Genomic DNA, 19197 nt, shown 5'->3' on the forward strand with positions numbered 1-19197 from the left:
AAAAAAATATACAAGAAACAAGCTGGTGGTGTCTTCAATTTGGTGAAAGAAAATGCTTTTGCTGCTCAAATTTTTGGGATGGTATGTGTATTCTTTTTGTTAAAAAAATAAATCAAAAATTACTTTTTTTGAACTTACGCCGATGATTTGTTTTGCAGGTACTCGTATTACCTTATCTACCACCGCACAGGATTGAAAGAATTCTATGAATGGTTGATGGATTCAACGCTATGGCTCTCTATATGCTCCAAGATGAAGATATGGCCTACCAGTTCAATACTTTTATTTATGATTACCTGTATCGATTCTGGTTTGTAGAAATTGGACCTGATAATATTTCTGTATTCAGGAGAGACATTAGGACAAATAATTATTTAGAAAGTTACCATTCAATGCTATTGCAAATTTTGAAGCCTCATCCTAAAGTATAGGAGTATATTGGTAAGTTCTTATGTAAGGTCTATTAAAAATATATTACATTTTCATACAGTAGAATACATATTTTTAATCAATGGTAGAACTGATATTAATCTATTTAATCTATTTATAGATCAATTGAGGTTTTTAGGAAATCAAAGCGAGGTTGAATTTAAGCAACCTCAGAGTGAGTAGTATCTTAATCATATGATTTAGTCTATGATTTATTTTAATGTGCTATATTAAATTGCAGATCCGTGTTGGTGTTTCAACAAGAACAAGGGAATCCAATACAAGAGCAATTGAAGAAATGACACATGACTATACAGAAGGACAGATTCAAAGATTCTTACGGAGAGCTGGTCATCAAGTCAATGGGTATGTAATTTGAGAAATTGGCAATTAACTAGGTAACTTGTAATTTCTTAAAAAATGTATTATGATATGACATTTGTGCAATAGTGCACGGGTATATCTGTTTTTATTTTTCTGAGGGGAATTGTGCTGTAACCATACCAAATAAATATTAACCTACGTACTTTGTACACACTTGGAAGACAGAGATTTATACTTAAAGACATAAAAGTTTATTAAATTTATGTAATGTAATGGAATGGCATTATGTATTTTCAAACTTTGTTTTTGTAAAAAAATTTAAAAGTGTAATTATATTACTTGTGAACAATGCCAATTATTTATTAATATTTTGTAATGATTTATATTTTATAGGCCGACTTAGTTGAGTTTTACCATTCCAAATTGACTTCTACCATCACTTCAAGCTGGAGGAAATAGTTTCAAGTAATAGCACTTAACTATTGATCAAACCTGTTTAACTTCAATGATTATTTGTACCGTTATTCTTTTTACTGTTTTTTGAAATACATTACACTTTGTTTAATAATAATAAAAAACTGTTATTATTGGTTATTTAAGTTTTTGTCTGCTGTAGAACCTATTTATAAAATAACAATCTGTGTCTGTGGTACACAACTGTAACAATATGACAAAACAATTATTCCTATCTAAAACGCTACTATATAGTTTAAATTACACCATCTGCACGGAGTTAAGTACATATATTACAAGTACATATATTTACAGTCCATCATTATTGCTTTACACAATTTATGAATTTAACATAAATTAATAGCTAAATGTTGACCCAATACATTTTTAGTTCATATTATTTTCTACCCATGTCTTATTTATTGATATTTGATAATTATGTGTGTGCAAATGAAAGTATTTAAATATTATATAATAATTAGACAACAGAATTTTGACTTGCTTAAAAAAATAGCTGATTTATTGTATGAAACGTAAATTGTAGATTTATAATTACCCAGTGTATTGTTCTAAATTGTATTAAACATTTTGTAAAGACTGTTATTATAATACCTTTTACAAAAGTTAAATATATAATAACAATATACCTCATGTGAGTGTAAGATTTACATAAATAATTTGATTCGGGCGTGCCGAGGAGGAAAGAAAACTGGGTCCGGCAGATCGTTTCAAGGATATTACGATTGTTTTCAGTCGGTGCTGACCAAACTCTAAATGATGTCGTCAAAGTTTACTTATATGACGGACGCTTTGGACTTTCTGTACACGCTAGGTCCACATCCGAGAGGTAAACATGGTGTAGTAATCGCCACCCAAAAACTTAGCGAGTACACTCTGAATTTAAGGCAGAGAACTTTGACGAAATTGTCTCAACGCGATATCGACGTGAACGCGGTCGATCACGAAATACAAATCATAACCGACTATATCAATATGTTATTAAGGACTAACATACATTGGTATACCGACCGGAATTGCAATATTTCCGCATACAGAGAATTGACTCCGTGGGGTTCAAACGAAGAATTCATGCACAAAAAGATCAACCGACTGATCCCAAGAAATGACTATGGTGCAATATGTAGAAAACGAAATCGATGCTTATGTCGATGGCTTCTGGGTCAATTGGTTCGAAAATTTGGGATTCGCATATGACGTGGCGGGAAACGTTAAAAAAACATAACAATATTGTGTTTATCCTAATAGTGTAGTTATTTTTTGTTTAAAATAATTATCTACTATATAACTTGATACCAAACGAAATGTGTCGATGTGGTATTTTTTTTACAATCCTACAAATGTAATGCACGTATATTAAATACTGTCACACGATTTGGGAATTATTAATTAAGATTAACAGCTTGATACACAACTGGTGTTTGTAATTTAAACTAAAAATTGCAGCGATTTGCAAAGCTGCTTTTGATTGTTTTATCAACTTGACTTTACACGCATTTTAAGCTTAAATCCCATTCCCTACATTATCTTTCGAAATATTTTGTTGGATCGTTATTAAAGTCCATTTCAAGTACAGTATTAATCAGTACAGAAGAAGTTAGCATATTTGGGTCAAAGAAATTATTAAATCTGAATGTTAATTTGTCACAAAGTATCCACAAATTCGTATGGAATTTTTTGATCGGATAAAATCCTTCTTTTCTTATATTGATACTGCACTAATGACAATATTATTCAAATAAAATATTAAACCCGAAAAATATGTTTAATAGGTAATAATAATATCTAATCACATTCAGATTTAAAAATTCATTTGGTCCAACTTGACGAGTATGGTATGCGTATAACGATACACATATGTTTATAAAAATTGCATTTTTTTTAAGACTTACAAATAGTATCATTTAACGTTTTTTGAATGTGTGGATTTTGTAAGACCCCATCATTACTTTTTATTTTTCTTGAACAAAATATTTCAATACCTATTTTACTGTACCTTTAACCCGTTCCCCCGAACAACTTCATAAATGTTTTAAAATCCTTACATATGTGCATTGATTACAGATACAGATACTGACTATTAAGTATTATACTTAATAGTTTACTGATAGTTTACAGTAACTACATTACTGATTACTCTACTTTACTAAATGGAGTAATAGTTTTTAAAAAACACACAGAAAAAACTAATAGCTGTAAAATGTCAACGAATTATTTTCAATTTCCGTTCCCCTTAAGTATCGTAAATTTATCTTTTGAACTTTTCGTGTTTGTTCATTTTATATAAACCGTTTTGGTGCCACATTGTTTTTTGTCGGCTGTACCTAATGTTTTCATTTTTTCAAATGTTTTTTATCTGGCTGATATAATAATATAATAGGTATTATCTGGTATTGGCTGTAACATTTTTCATGTTTGCTAATTTATTTGAATGCTAACGCCTTACTCTCTCCAATAAGCCATTCGATATTTATCTTTGTAAAGTAGGTTTTGGTGAATTTGTCATCAGCGGACGACTTAGAGTGTGATATCGTTTGTATTTTTTTTTAGATAAATTCAAATAGTTGTACATAATGTTAGAATGTATGCGACTGTTATCAGTACTATTGACGTGTGGTGTGCATAAATTGTTTGTAAAAACAAGGCGCATAATATTAAATAGGTTGGTACATATTATTCCAAATGAATAAACAATAAAAAAAATTACAAAAATTACTTTTCCATATTCCATAATTCGCCGTACACGTAAATAATATAATAAAAAATGTTGAAGACAGTATCCATACTATTTTATCGTTTTTAGTTTTAAGTTTAATCTATTCTGCCGAAAAACTTTTAAAAACTTGTAGTGCATGTACTTACCTACATTTTTAAATATTTCCGCTTTTTGTTTGGTTAGTGATAACACCTCTGAGTAGATTTAATCTATTCTGTGATAACACTATTACACAACAATTTAAACTATTTTATTCTGCGACGACTGACGCCAAAAGTCAAAACATTATTTTATCATTTAAAAAATTGTATTTCGTATTCTTAGTTCCTGTACAAAATCAAAGTCTACTTATTAAGATTGTTCATTAAAATAAAATTAATAGTTATTAATTATTACGATTCATCCTAGACTATTTCCTAAGTGTTGATCATTAAGTCTCACCTACATCTGTTATTTATATTTGTAAACAATTATCTGGATTTTCTACATTATGAAAATAATAATTATATAATAAGTGCGTCGTCGAAATTGTGAAAATTATATTTTATGGTAAGCATGTTTAACTGTCCAAGTAGTGAATAAAATTTACTACACATACTGACATTCCTCAATATAATATTATGATGCATTAGCAGGTCACTTGGGGTAAATAAATACCCCAACATAAGAATTATGGTTTTGTTAGTTTGGCTGACGATAGGTAGTGCTGACATTGATTTAGGTACTTTCTATTTATCTGTCGTTATTACATACTGTTATGTTGTTTTGCCATTCTATTATTTAGTACATTTGATATCTCTGTTGGAAGTTTGCGTTAATGGGTACAGAAAATTATTACTTGCGCTATCAAAACATCGAAATAATGACAATTTTATTTAGAGTCAGCGTAGCAGAAAAACAAAAAAAATATGCACTAATTGTACAAAATTAATATGCAGAGATCAAGGTAGAAGTATCGGGGCGGTGTGGCGCAGTGGACACCTCAGCTGCTGCATGGCACTCGAGGTTAAACTGTGGCCGTTGCTGCTTGAACTCGGATGGGTGACCACCCGGATTTTTAGCGGCGACCCACATCATCAACCCCCGATATGCATGGCAGAAATGCCATGCACCCTCCGGCTACCGAACTGGCATAAAGTTAGCTATAGCCCTCCCGGTCAAATACGCCATTCGAATATATATATATATATTTAAGGTAGAAGTATACTCGGGTTTTTTTAATTAAATATAAAAATAAAAATGAAACTATATTTAGTATGAGAAAAACATAATATATAAAAATAAAGTTGTTTTTATATAAATGATTAACCATCAATTGATGAAAATACAGATTAAATATATTCTTGGTCAATGTTTACCGCACGCAACGCAATAGGTACTTTTTGAACTTACCCACCTACTGAAATAAATTCTGTAAACCTCAAATGAGAATTGAACGAATGTTTCTCACGAAGATTTTGTGATCTATTGTTTATGGTGCACTTACTATTATATTTTGGCTTTTTAAATACTTTTGAACAGTCAGTTTATTAGTTTTTATGTAGCTCAACATAAATTTTGAATCAAGTATCAAAATGTCAATATTCTTGTCTAAATCTGAAAATATAATCTAATCTGGACATCTAATGTGTATTTGCTGTAAGTTTTAAATTGTTTGGTTTCAGGTTCACCATGCTAACGTTTTTAGATTGTAAAGAAAATATTGTTGAAGAAAAACTCTGTCCCCTTTTATTTCCAATTAAACAGTATCAAATTCAATATGATTTTATGACCAATCTTTATACGGCGATTAAAAATAAAAAACATGCAATTTTCGATAGTCCTACTGACAATGTGAGTAAAATTCATATTTAAGTGTAGTTTTTAATCTTTTTTTAAATTTTAATAATTTGAGTTTAACAGACTAATAAATACTTATAATTTAATAAAACAGTAAAATCATTGTTAATTAAAATTTTAATATTGCTTTCAGGTTAAGAGATTAAGTTTCATTATATTTTGTGCAGTGCGTCGGCTATATGGCGTTGAAGAAAGAGAATTGGGGTAGCTAAAGATATTTTCTCATGTTGGAAAATAATCTATTCTTCGGTAATAATAGGTGAGTATTTCTTGGCGTCAAAAAATCTTTTACAACATTTTATTATTATGATTGATACTTCTAATAGAACAATATTTCAATTGCAAAATTCCTAGTAGATTACATTTTAATTGATTTTAAAAGATTTAAAATCTTTATGGCTATCGTAAAGCCTAACAAAACCATTATTAGTTTTATTAATGTGCATAAATCTCAATTGCAAAGAGTAACACAACATACGTATTTTAATTAATTCATCGACAATAACATTTAATACTAATTTATCTATTTATTAATTTCTGACTAACAGTAAATGGATTTGATTCAATACTTGAAAATATGTACCAATTGTTTTTGATGGTATCATTTGTATTTTTTCTCTATCATATGGTAATAAACAACTTGGGTACCAACGTTATGAAAAAAATAAAATCATAGATAGGCATTCAGAGGAAAAAATTCCTATCCGGAAAAGTAAATTCAATGTTTATTTTAATATATTTATTGAAGATGATTTATTTATTTTTTATTATTACAATATATGATTAGGTGTCTAGAAAATTTAAAACAACCAACAAGTGGATGAAGTATTCAAAAACTAGAAGAAATTTGTTTTTGTCGTCTGATATTAAATTAACAACAGTATTGACGTTCAATATCGGTGTCATTGGTAATAATAATACTAAATATTTAGAAATACGACTTTATAACTAATAAATATGAATTTGTCGAAAAATTTTAGGTCTTATTGTCCGGGTATCAATGTATCATGTTAAGAGCGTTATGAGAAAATCGGGAGTTGTCCATGAAAGCTGTGAATCAATCGATTAGTTGATCTGTGCGTCATCAACAGGACTAAAGCTGCCTTGATTCCAAGTCATCGTTAACAGAGAGATAACGTTAAATACGGTTATTTTATGTAGCTCTAAACATTACTACAAAATGTTTACGGTTAGGTTAGGTAAATTTAAACCGTATAGTGATTAGCTGAACTGAACGTAGGATTCCAAAAGTTTTAGATCAATTTTCTGAATTTTTCAATTGTATCTCTGGACTTGAAGTAGTCTTTGTAGGAAGCAACCAACAAAATTTACTTAATCCATCAATCAATGCAAAACGTATTTGTATGATGTAACGGAAGTGTCTAATGTGAACATGATAGGTATTTAGAGATTTCCTTATTGCGTGAGTCTGTTCATAACAACCAATTTTTTTTAGCATATTCATGAGAGAGTATGCTCTTTTCTTCAAATTTCAGTTAAATTTGTTAAGTAACAAATCGGTTAAAGGTTTACCAATCAAAGAAAAGCATTTTATACTATTTTTCTGATATATCTAGTAAGGCCAAGAAAAATTTTAAATGTTCATTGACTTGACTTGTGATAATTTATTCAGAAACGTAAAACATTGTCTTTTTTCTGAACTAAGACTATTGGGCTTGCATAATTGGAACATTTTAGGCTTAATGATGTCTTCTCGTAACCATTTTTCTATTTATTCATCAACTTTAAGTGTTTCTGCTTAACATAAGCGTCGTGGTCTCCGATAAACTAACTCTTAGGTAGTTACCAATCACATATTATGATGACTTCATCGGGCACAATATGAACATTATTAGTGTATGACTATCCATCAGCTCACCAGAAACTACAACTTTTGTATAGAACCTGACTTCTCTTTGCCCATCCAGCAATGTTACATTCTTTTGAGTTATATTTCCAGACAATATGGATACAAAAGCCTTCGGATCAACATTTACATCACTGTCTGTATCAACTAAGGTATCTGTTTGTACGCTGTGTAGACTAACTAGTTTCTTTATGGACTCGAATAATTGATTCACTTGTGCTTTAATATTGTGAAATGTCAGATTTTTGTTTTGATTTTATAAGTGTTTTAATTTTTGTTTGTAATAATATATCAAAATTCATTTTGAAGAGTTGGTCTTCTGGTTCTTGTTCTTAATTAAAATTTCATCATCCCACGACACGCAACTCTTACACTAATTTAAATTGTTCTAAATATTACGTATTAGGTATCGTTATAATGTGTCATATGTTTTGATTTTTCATGTACCAGTATCAATATCTTTGTAAACTTGATGTTTAAACTAAAGCGTTTTTTTTTAAACTTTTGAACATTTAAATGAATCTTTTTGCAACGTAGGAGGTATCATGTATCCAAGAGTTTGACATAATGCGTTATTTACACATTAACGTTTTATGCAACTTTTTTATGTAATGTAATTTAAATAATAAATAATTTCCTGTTTAACCCGATGTACTTTAGCTGAACACGTACATTGTGCCTACTGTTCAAAACAATTATTTAAATTTTTTGGTTTGTCAATTAAAAAAAAAAATCAATAAATACAAATTTATTTTTATACATATTATTATGACAATATTATTGTGAATCTTGTGTGTACAAACAAATTTATTTTGCACCTATATTTGGTTAGAAAAATATATCATATTATATAATTATTTAATATTTTCTAAAATATTTGCCTGTTGTTTGAAAAAAAAACCTGATGTATTATGTAAATGATAATATTTACAAAACATGTTGGTAATATCTAAATTTGTTTACCTGTTTAAATGAAAGTTTCGAACAATTTTTAGTTCTAATTGTCCAGGTATCAATGTATCATGTCAAGAGCGTTATGAGAAAATCGGGAGTTGTCCATGAAAAGTATGAATCAATCGATTAGTTGATCTGTGCGTCATCAACAGGACTACAGCTGCCTTGATTCCAGATCATCGCTAACAGAGAGATAACGTTAAAAATGGTTATTTTATGTAGCTCTAAAAATTACTACAAAATGTTTACGGTTAGGTTAGGTAAATTTAAACCGTATAGTGATTAGCTGAACTGAACGTAGGATTCCCAAAAGTTTTAGATCAATTTTCTAAATTTTTCAATTGTATCTTTGGGCTTGACATATGCGTCGTGGTCTCCGATAAACTAACTCTTCGGTAGTTACCAATCACATATTATGATGACTTTATCGGGCACAATATGAACATTATTAGTGTATGACTATCCATCAGCTCACCAGAAACTACAACTTTTGCCCATCCAGCAATGTTACATTCTTTTGAGTTATATTTCTAGACAATATGGACACAAAAGCCTTCGGATCAACATTTACATCACTGTCTGTATCAACTAAGGTATCTGTTTGTACGCTGTGTAGACAACTAGTTTCTTTATGTACTGGAATAATTGATTCACTTGTGCTTTAATATTGTGAAATGTCAGATTTTTGTTTTGTTTTTTATAAGTGTTTTAATTTTTGTTTGTAATAATATATTAAAATTCATTTTGGAGAGTTGGCCTTCTGGTTCTTGTTCTTAATTTAAATTTCATCATCCCACGATACGCAACACTAATTTATATTCTAAATTTTACGTATTTGGTATCGTTATAATGTGTCATATGTTTTGATTTTTCATGTACCAGTATCAATATCTTTGTAAACTTGATGTTTAAACTAAAGCGTTTTTTTTTAAACTTTTGAACATTTAAATGAATCTTTTTGCAACAGAGGAGGTCCAAGAGTTTGACATAATGCGTTATTTACACATTAACATTTTATGCAATTTCTTCATGTAATGTAATTTAAAGAATAATTTCCTGTTTAACCCGATGTACTTTGGCTGAACACGTACATTGTGCCCACTGTTAAAAACAATTATTTAAATTTTTTGGTTTGTCAAAAAAAAAATCAATTAATACAAATTTATTTTTATACATATTATTATGACAATTATTGTAATTCTTGTGTGTACAAAAAAATAGATTTTGCACCTATTTGGTTAGAAAAATATATCATATTGTATAATTATATAATATTTTCTAAAATATTTGCATGTTGTATGAAAAATAAGCTGATGTATTATGTAAATGATAATATTTACAAAACATGTTGGTAATATCTAAATTTGTTTACCTGTTTAAATGAAAGTTTGACATATCATTATTCTTTTAAAAAATATTAAATAGTGCTTAGGTATATTAATACCTACGTGTATATATATATTTGCTGGTTTTGTTGTTTAGTATCTTGAGTACTTGCCACTTAACATTATTACTTCTTATTTACATTTGTACATAGAAGGCATGTTAGTTTATATAAATTATAAGGATTTAATACTGAGACTATAGTACTTACATTAATATAATATTGTATAGTTAGTAGTAGTTTTTCGATTAGGTATATTGTTCCGTTTTAAATGATAACAATGATAGATATTAAGAAAATTTAACCTTTTTTAAAGTGTATAAGTGCGTTTGTTAGCTGCTTTTAAATTTTAAATACGTACCTACCTATTAATGTTCAACAGTTTCGACCTCAAAATTAGTTTTGAAGCTTTTATGCTGTTTATTAAAGTTTCAAATTAAAAACTGTTTCAAGGTTTAACATTTCACTGTTGGTACCTACATAGAATTTTATAAGAAGTTTGTTATTTAGGTACTTGAGCATATTTTGAGTAATAAAAAATAGACAGGTGCAATTTGGAATTTATAGTAGTATATTAATTTTTTTTAACGAAAGGTACAATTATAATAGTGTATAGGTCGATTATATATAATATAGATTAAAGATTACGATTTTTTGACAAACCTTCGCCATTTAGGTTGATTGATTCTAACATATTTTTTTACTCTTAGCAAACTTTATGTCTTAACAGAAACGCTGTGTGGTGGCCTTTGTGCACGAATGTCTGTAAACGCATAATACGACCGGTAGATAGCGAGACACATACCGAAACAGAGTGTGCTAATACATATAATAGTTTATACCTATAGTAAGTTATAAATAAAACATTATTGTCAAGCTGAATGATCTAAAAAATGGCCAAATGAAAAACCTAATTTATATAAATTCTGCATGTTTAATTAGATTGTGACATAACTTAATGAGTAGCCTACTCATTAGGTTAATTAATTTTTAAGGTCTAATTAATTCGTGAACTATAAGTGTTATGTATTTGAACAAAACTGTCTAAAAAGAATAATTTATTGTCACTTAAATTCTGTCCGAAAAACAATTAAAACATATTTTTATGATGTTTTGAAAACATTTTGGGGGGTGTCCAATTTTTTTTCGTACTGCTTTTTCACTCTCAATTTAAGCACCTCCTCCCCTCCCTAATTCGATGCTGATCACTAAAAACTTAACTATGTTAGTAAATATATATAATATAATATTTTGTATGATTATAAATTATTTTTACTCACAATATTTGATTACACATTTGTTTATATTCTATGTATTTTTCTTTTTATAACAAAACTAAATTAAATTCAATTATAAAATCAAACATTTTTTTTTAATTCAGTTTTTGCAGTACATTGTCGGTCTCTGCGATTTGTCTTTATATTGTGGTTTCATTATAAGGAAAAATGTAATTATTTGTTGTATATTTAGTGCAAATTTGTCATGTGTAATAATTTTTTTTTAGCCAGGGGGTGTCCAGACACAGTAAACACCCCTTCCCCGACTCCCCCTCTTTTCTATGTTATTTTTCCAACACTTAAACCCAAATCTCCAACTCCAAAGCCTTATTTTCAGTTATATTGTTCTAGGCCCGATTGAACAATCTGTTTTCATATAATCTGTGATAGTACGTTCAAAGATCTATTCTTAGTATTCATAAACGTAGCTATTGTCATAGAAATATCAATAAAATTAATAATATTTACAACAACTATCATTCGATAATCTTTTTCGATGTTCATAAAATGTCTATTTTCAATTATATAACTTTATGTAGTTTGTAACAGTAATTTGTTCAATGAAATAATTTTTTTATCTAAAAAAGTTTTAAACACAATCATTATTGTATTAAACCATCAACAATTTTATTTTAGCTGTACCTACAGTTAGTTATAAAAAATGATTCCTTTTTTGATATTATAATACTTCTTGATGAACGAACAGGCTCGGAGACGATTTTTGTCTTTCCTTCGATAAGGGCGTAGACAATATTATAACCACCTACCTTTTAACACTTCTCTTTTTCCCTGTGTCGATAACAGTAGTTGTGAATTTTTTCAGTGGTATATACTGTATGTGAAGTAGAAGAATATAAAAATTGAACGGAAAAGGTCTGCAAAAAGGAAACAACTTATGCGTACCTATTGCAGTGTGTATGTGGCAAAACGTTGGAGCTCAGAATTGTCTCAGAACGCTGTTTGAGACTATTAGGCCCGGCTTATTGCACCGGCCTGATCCTCGGACTAATATTGTTTTTAATATATAAGAAAGAGCTGTGGAGTAACATTCCAATAGCTCTACAATTTACGGGTATTGAAAAAAGTCTTGGATATTTATATGTTTTACGCCTTACTCTCAAATGGCATATCTATATGAATCCTGTAGTACACAATTTATTTTCTAAAGCACCCCCTTGTGCGCACATTGAACCGTTTGAAACCGAACATAAGGCCACACACATGTATTTATTATACTATATCTTATGCTCAGGCGATTTTTATTCCGCCGTTTGAGCGTAAATAGCACGGCAAGTAGGTTTATTTTTTCCCTGGCTGACGGTGAAGGGGTTACGCACGGGCGATCATGAGGGATGCTGTATTTATGTATTATACCGGCGCCAGGCAGCGGTCTGTCCTGCGGTCGAGTACAGCTCATTACCCGCATAGTGTGGTGATGATACACGGTCTATAAGCGGATACAACATATATTATAATACACATTACACGTCTTGTGTGTGTATGTAATATTGTGTATTATATTATATTATACTGTAATCTCCGTTATTGTGCGCAACGCGTGCCGACCGTATTTCTTCGCCTCCATTAGACCTAACAACCTTAAGCCACGCGACGCGACGGTTCCACCCGTTCTGTGTGCACGATAATAATTTTTTTCTATTACTCGTATTATCATTTTGGTGATTTATGGGATGACCCCCTTCTGTAGCCAAACCTTTGACGACATTTACGCCGGTCGCCGCCGCCGCCGTTGCCGTCCAAAAGCCGTCACGAGTAAGTCTGACACCCGCGAGTAAGTATATTATTTTGAGCGGACGGCGTTGGATTTCCGCTTGGCGAGAATCGCGCACATGATTTATGGTCACGCCGACTTTTGTCCGTTTCATCATATTAATATTTTACCGTAACGCTTCGCACTATATATAGGTATGCTAAAATGTAAACTATACAGGGTGATTCATCTGATGTATTTTATTTTGTTCTCAGTTGTTAATTAGAGACCTTTTAGAGTGCGAAATGGGACGTTCAAAAATATAAATATGGTCCAAATTGAAAAATGGCTGACTTACGGTCAAAAATATGTTTTTTGTTAACCAAAAAAATGTTCTTATCAAAAATAACTACTTTTCTAGGAAAACATTTTCGGTAAAACCCGTAATTTGTAAATTAAGTCCTTTAGCTATTTTTAAGTTTGTTGTTTTTTATTTTGATGCATATAGTAACCGTGTAATGCGTAGTAACGTTCCTAACCTAACCAATCGCACCTATGACTCATAGGCTATAAAAAATTTCACTTCTTCAATCTTAAAAATAGAGATCAACCCCTCCCCTAAATAAAAAATTAAGTTAATGCAATTGGGTATGACTTTGTAACAAATTATTTTTCTACCAAAATTTCATCACACTTCTTCTCTTGAAGAGGGGTAACATTTTAGTATTTTAACCGGGTTTTTAGGATTTGTGATCTATAGTTTGTACTAAAAATTGGTATAATATATACCCTATTACGAACTGCGAAATAATGTAAAAATACGACGACAGTTTTTTATCCTATCAAAGAACACCGGATTTTTGAACTTAAACTTAAATTTATAATTATATACATCCATGATTAATATACTTAACAAGTTTACACTACTTTTATAATTTATGGCCTAATTGTTGATTCAATTCAAAAAATATTTTGTTATTATGCTGATAAACCATTTATGGAATCAGTAGAAATAATATATTTATGAAATGAATTTACATTTTTATTGAATATAACATTATTTTTCGTTAAGCCTCTGATGTGAAACCCAAATTTCAATAACACTTGCCTCATAGCCTAAGAGTCATAGGTGAGATTGGAGGTTTTTTTACTGTTTATACCGTTTATCAGTTGTTTTATAAACCGAATTTTTATGTTATTTTTTTTATATGTTTGAACAAACAAGCAACCAAGGTAGAACTCTACTTTACTTAAGATATAGCGAATTCTTGTTTTGTTTTGTTCTGATTTCATACTTAATATTACAGTTGGTATTTATAATCAATATAAATTACACATGTAATATTTAGTAGTATGACTAAATTCCGACACTAAATAATTATTAGTTTACTAATTATTAATGGTTTTATAATTAGTATTACAATTTTATACATTTTATAAATCACTCAGGCACACTATATTTTGTCACTTTGTGTAATACCTATTTTAGAAACGTGTCGGGATGTATAATTATTAATTACACCGTTATTGACAAAAAGTGACATATTAACTGATGCTTTCTTCAAGAGAACTATATTATCATGCACCATAATAGAGAAAGAAAAATCCATAGCTACCGTACACATTATATTAATTTAGGCGTTCATATACAGTATGGTCACGGCATTTGAACAGTCGAGACCACTATTTCCCTGAAGATGGACTCTGCAAAGAATCTGAAACGTCAGCATAAAACATGTGACGTGGATATATCCGAAAATTACTCAATTAATATTTAACATGTTAGAAAACATTTTAGAGCAACAAAGAAAATAAAAATTAAGTTTAATACAAATGTATTCCACTATAAAAAAAAATACAATTTTGTAATTAATAATTATTGGCTATTGATATTCGAACAATTCCCATCACTTATATAGTTGTATTCAATAATGGGCAAAATATTCAAATTACATTTGATTTTAAAATACAACTGGTAGTTGTGATATTTTTAATTTGGAAATACTTGTTTTAGTTTTTATTTTATAAGTAGTATAGTAATAATTATTTTCAATTTTTACAAAGGAATATGTATAGTTTTATTTTAATTGAAGATTAAATGTTATCTTCTTGTATTGAGGCAGTATAAACAAATGAAAATACGAGCTATTTTTTGTGACTAAATTGTTTTGATGCTTGTGTTTGAATGCCTTGTGGAACGTTATAATTTATAATTATAACTTATTACAAGGAGTTTTTGTAAAATCATTTATCGTGTAAATTGTAATCCAATATTGTTTTTTTTTTTTTATCAAAACCAAGCTCTTTTTTACAGCGCCTGTTGTAGTGTACACAGATGTTAAGTTCCTATAGGTATCACATACTATGAATATTATAAGAATCTTCTTATTTTACAAAAACAATTTGTATGGTTTTATTATTTATTTTTTTATCGAAAACCAGGTGTTTATCTTAACATGTTTGGTTTTGCAGTTGTTTTTGTATTTTAATGATTGACCTATTTTATAATATTTTACAATATTTTCTAGCAATTTGTATGGTTTTAAATTGCATGATAATTTTTCAACATGAAACAATTTTACTAGCAAATTTAACATGTCGTTTCTTACTCGATTTTTATCGACTGCTGCGATGTAAATAAATCACAATACCTCAAAATACAAGATTGTACACTTATTACTTTTTATGATTTAAGAACATAATTTACATAATTTTGACTCTAAAAAAGTAAAAAAACCAGTACAGTGGGGACGGAGCATAGTTGTGTCGGGGCATAGTGCGTACGGGGGGGGGGGGGGGGGGTCACAGGTTTATAGGAATTTTTAAATCTGAAAGTGATAAAATCACTTTCGAAAAAACGCATCGATGCAAACCGGTAGTTAGTATTTTCAAGCCAGTACAGTCCAAACCAAGCACAGTGTAACCAGCAAAGTTAGAAAGTATTAAATTAAGGTTCTGTATTTACAAATGATCATCAAAGCGTTTATTTGAAAGTGATTTTATTCAATTTTATCACTTTTATTTATAATAATTCCTGTAGACCTGTGACCTCTCCGTTTCCTCTTTGCTTTGATTCAATTATGCTTATACTCTACTGTACTAGTCCTCTCGGATAAAATCACTTTCAAATTAACGCTTTGATGCTCATTTGTAAATACAGAACCTTAATTTAATACTTTCTTACTTTGCTGGTTACACTGAAATATACTGAATTGTGTGCATCAGTTAATATGTCACTTTTTGTCAATAACGGTGTAATTAATAATTATACCTCCTGTCACGTTACTAAAATAGGTATTACACAAAGTGACAAAATATAGTGTACCTGAGTGTTTTATAAAATGTATAAAATTGTAATACTAATTATAAAACCATTAATAATTGTATTTTTCAACTATTCTGTACAACTATAGTGTTTTCCCGAAATTGTAAAAAGTGTCCTATAATATTATTTTAGTTATTTTAAAGAAATATCCGTTTTTAATTAATTATATAAAAACCTTTGTGATATCCTTCTATTCTTTAAAAATCAAAAATCGTACTACGTTTTAAAAGAAAAATTGTATTAAATTGATTTTTAATAGCTTAAATTCTAAATAAAATTGATGTTAACATACAAATCAGAACTTAAGGAATTAAATTCCTTATTTATCAAATTAGTGCATGGGAAAATTTGTTGAAATTTTTATTTGTTTTATTGTGTACATTCGTTCGTTATCCAATTTTTAAAATTTTAATTTCACCTAATTTATTCAGTTATAAGATTTAAACTGCGCTCTCACGATTTGTGTAACAATTAATTTTTTTACATTAATCTTGCAGTAACGGGCAGACATCAGTGTCTACTTTTTTTGTTAAAAATTGTACCATTGTATTTGTCTGTATTGACCTACGTTTATTAGATATTAAAGTTTTTATTGGTTTAAGTAAAGCACTTTTTTATGAATTAATTAAAAACCAGAAAAAATACAAAACAAATGCATAATTATAATAAATACAGATTTTTAATTACAAGTGATTTTAAACCCTTCAAGATTTTCGGTGCCAATATGATAATATGATCAAAATGTGTACAACAAGTTGCGGGAATAAAGATGGTACCTCGTAGAGATCGGGTTTTAACACAAATGTATACAATTTGTTTACGAAGAAGGCTTTGTAAATAGTGTATTTAAATTTAATTTTCGAACATTTAGCCAGTCATTAACATATATTTTATTTGGCTAGATCGGTCCGGGCTGGGTAGAATCGGACAAAAAATATTTTTAGTACTAACATTCTTCAACGTCGACTTAAGTAGGAATTACAATCTAATTCAAAATTTATATAATTTTATAACTATTTGAATAAACGAATCTTTGAAATGATGTATTCTAATTTAAATTATAGCCCTATTGGATATCTGGTATTTTTAATAACATATTTTATATTTATTGTGTTCAAGCATTTAGATTCCCTTATAATATTATATGACAGTATAAGTTCATACAAAAAACTTTTTTATCCAAAACAACAGAATACAATTTATAAAATGTGTTACATTTATGCCAACAGTTATTATTTATTTGTTTACATTTCAACATACATTGTGAAAAATACTGAATTTTATGAAAACATATCGTTGGTTTTCGTACAACACAGGTATTTTAACTAAAATTCAAAATGCATGTTATAATATGAATGATAAAAAACAAGGACATTGCGGCCAGGGCATTTACAAGGGGGGGGATATTATACCAAAATCCCTTCATTTACTTTAAGTTGAAATATTATATAAATCGTTAGACTGTAGAGACAAGAGCGGATGCTTGGTGAGGAGGGCTATTAGTTGAACCCAAACTTTTCCCTTACCTACTTGAATTGTGTGCATTAAAAGTGTATTTTTATAGACAATAATTTTTTTTTTTTAATATAAAATATTAGAATATGTATTATTTTCTTTATAATGTAAACTCTATTTAGGTATTTTGTCCTTAAGTGTTAAAATGTCTTTAATAGGAATTGTAGCCAATTGTAGAGTAATCGTTATGATTTTTTTTTTTTACTTTTTAGAGCCAAATTTTTGCAAATTATGTTCATAAGTCGTTAAAAATTATAAGTATACGATCTTTAGAGGTATTGTGATATATTTACATCGCAACAGTCGTTGTAATAAACAACATATTAACTTTGCTAACAACATGTTTTCATAATAACCGCGCATTTTATAACAATACAAATTGTGGGATTAAACACATAAGACCCCCCTTTTATGCGAGATACATTTTTAAGAGATAGTCTTTGCGTCTAAAACTGAAAAGTAATTGTGTCGGAATTTAGTCATACTACTAAATATTACATGTGTAATTTATATTGATTATAAATAACAACTATAATATTAAGTCTGAAATCAGAACAAAAACAAAACAAGGATTTGCTTTATCTTAAGTAAAGTAGAGTTCTACCTTGGTTGCTTGTTTGTTCAAACATATAAAAAAAATAACATAAAATTCGGTTTATAAAACAACTGAAAAAATGTATAAACAGTAAAAAAAAACCTCCAATCGCACCTATGACTCATAGGCTATGAGGCAAGTGTTATTGAAATTTGGGTTTCACATCAGAGACTTAACGAAAAATAATGTTATACTCAATAAAAATGTAAATTCATTTCATAAATATATTATTTCTACTGATTTCATAAATGGTTTATCAGCATAATAACAAAATATTTTTTGAATTGAATCAACAATTAGGCCGTAAATTATAAAAGTGGTGTACACTTGATAAGTATATTAATCATGGATGTACAAAATTATAAATTTAAAGTTTAAGTTCAAAAATCCGGTGTTCTTTGATAGGAAAAAAATCTGTCGTCGTATTTTTACGTTATTTCGCAGTTCGTAATAGGGTATATATTAGACCAATTTTTAGTACAAACTTTAGATCACAAATCCTAAAAACACGGTTAAAATACTAAAATGTTACCCCTCTTCAAGAGAAGAAGTGTGATGAAATTTTGGTCGAAAAATAATTTGTTAAAGAGGCATACCCAATTGCATTGACTTAATTTTTTATTCGGGGGAGGGGTTGATCTCTATTTTTAAGATTGAAGAAGTGAAATTTTTTATATTTTACAGCCGCACCCCCATGCGTTAACTAGATGCAATTATTAGTGATTGATAAACTGGTTGATCAAGTAATTGCTGAAAATGTAAATAAATCAAAACCCTTCTCAACTCAGAG

General features: G+C 29.0%; 1 long non-coding RNA gene across 4 annotated transcripts in view; it reads left to right on the plus strand.

Annotated features, from left to right (window-relative positions):
• Positions 1-8458, plus strand: part of LOC126847628 (uncharacterized) — a 25669-nt gene extending 17211 nt beyond the window's left edge. Inside the window, exons 1-6 of one of the 4 annotated variants that reach the window (XR_007687108.1) lie at positions 4450-4489; positions 5605-5773; positions 5913-6038; positions 6328-6491; positions 6567-6687; positions 6760-8458. This is a non-coding gene — a long non-coding RNA (uncharacterized LOC126847628). Of the gene's footprint in view, positions 1-4449; positions 4490-5085; positions 5136-5604; positions 5774-5912; positions 6039-6327; positions 6492-6566; positions 6688-6759 lie in introns of those variants that run through there. The other 3 variants (XR_007687110.1, XR_007687109.1, XR_007687111.1) reach the window with 3 other exon arrangements.
• Positions 8459-19197: the final 10739 nt, after the last annotated feature.

The sequence above is a fragment of the Adelges cooleyi genome, unplaced genomic scaffold, assembly GCF_023614345.1.
Source record: "Adelges cooleyi isolate 19-005CV unplaced genomic scaffold, UGA_ACOO_1.1 ACOO_flye_CR_arks_rails_tigmint_CR_PRNA_11, whole genome shotgun sequence".
Classification (NCBI taxonomy): Eukaryota; Metazoa; Arthropoda; class Insecta; order Hemiptera; family Adelgidae; genus Adelges; species Adelges cooleyi.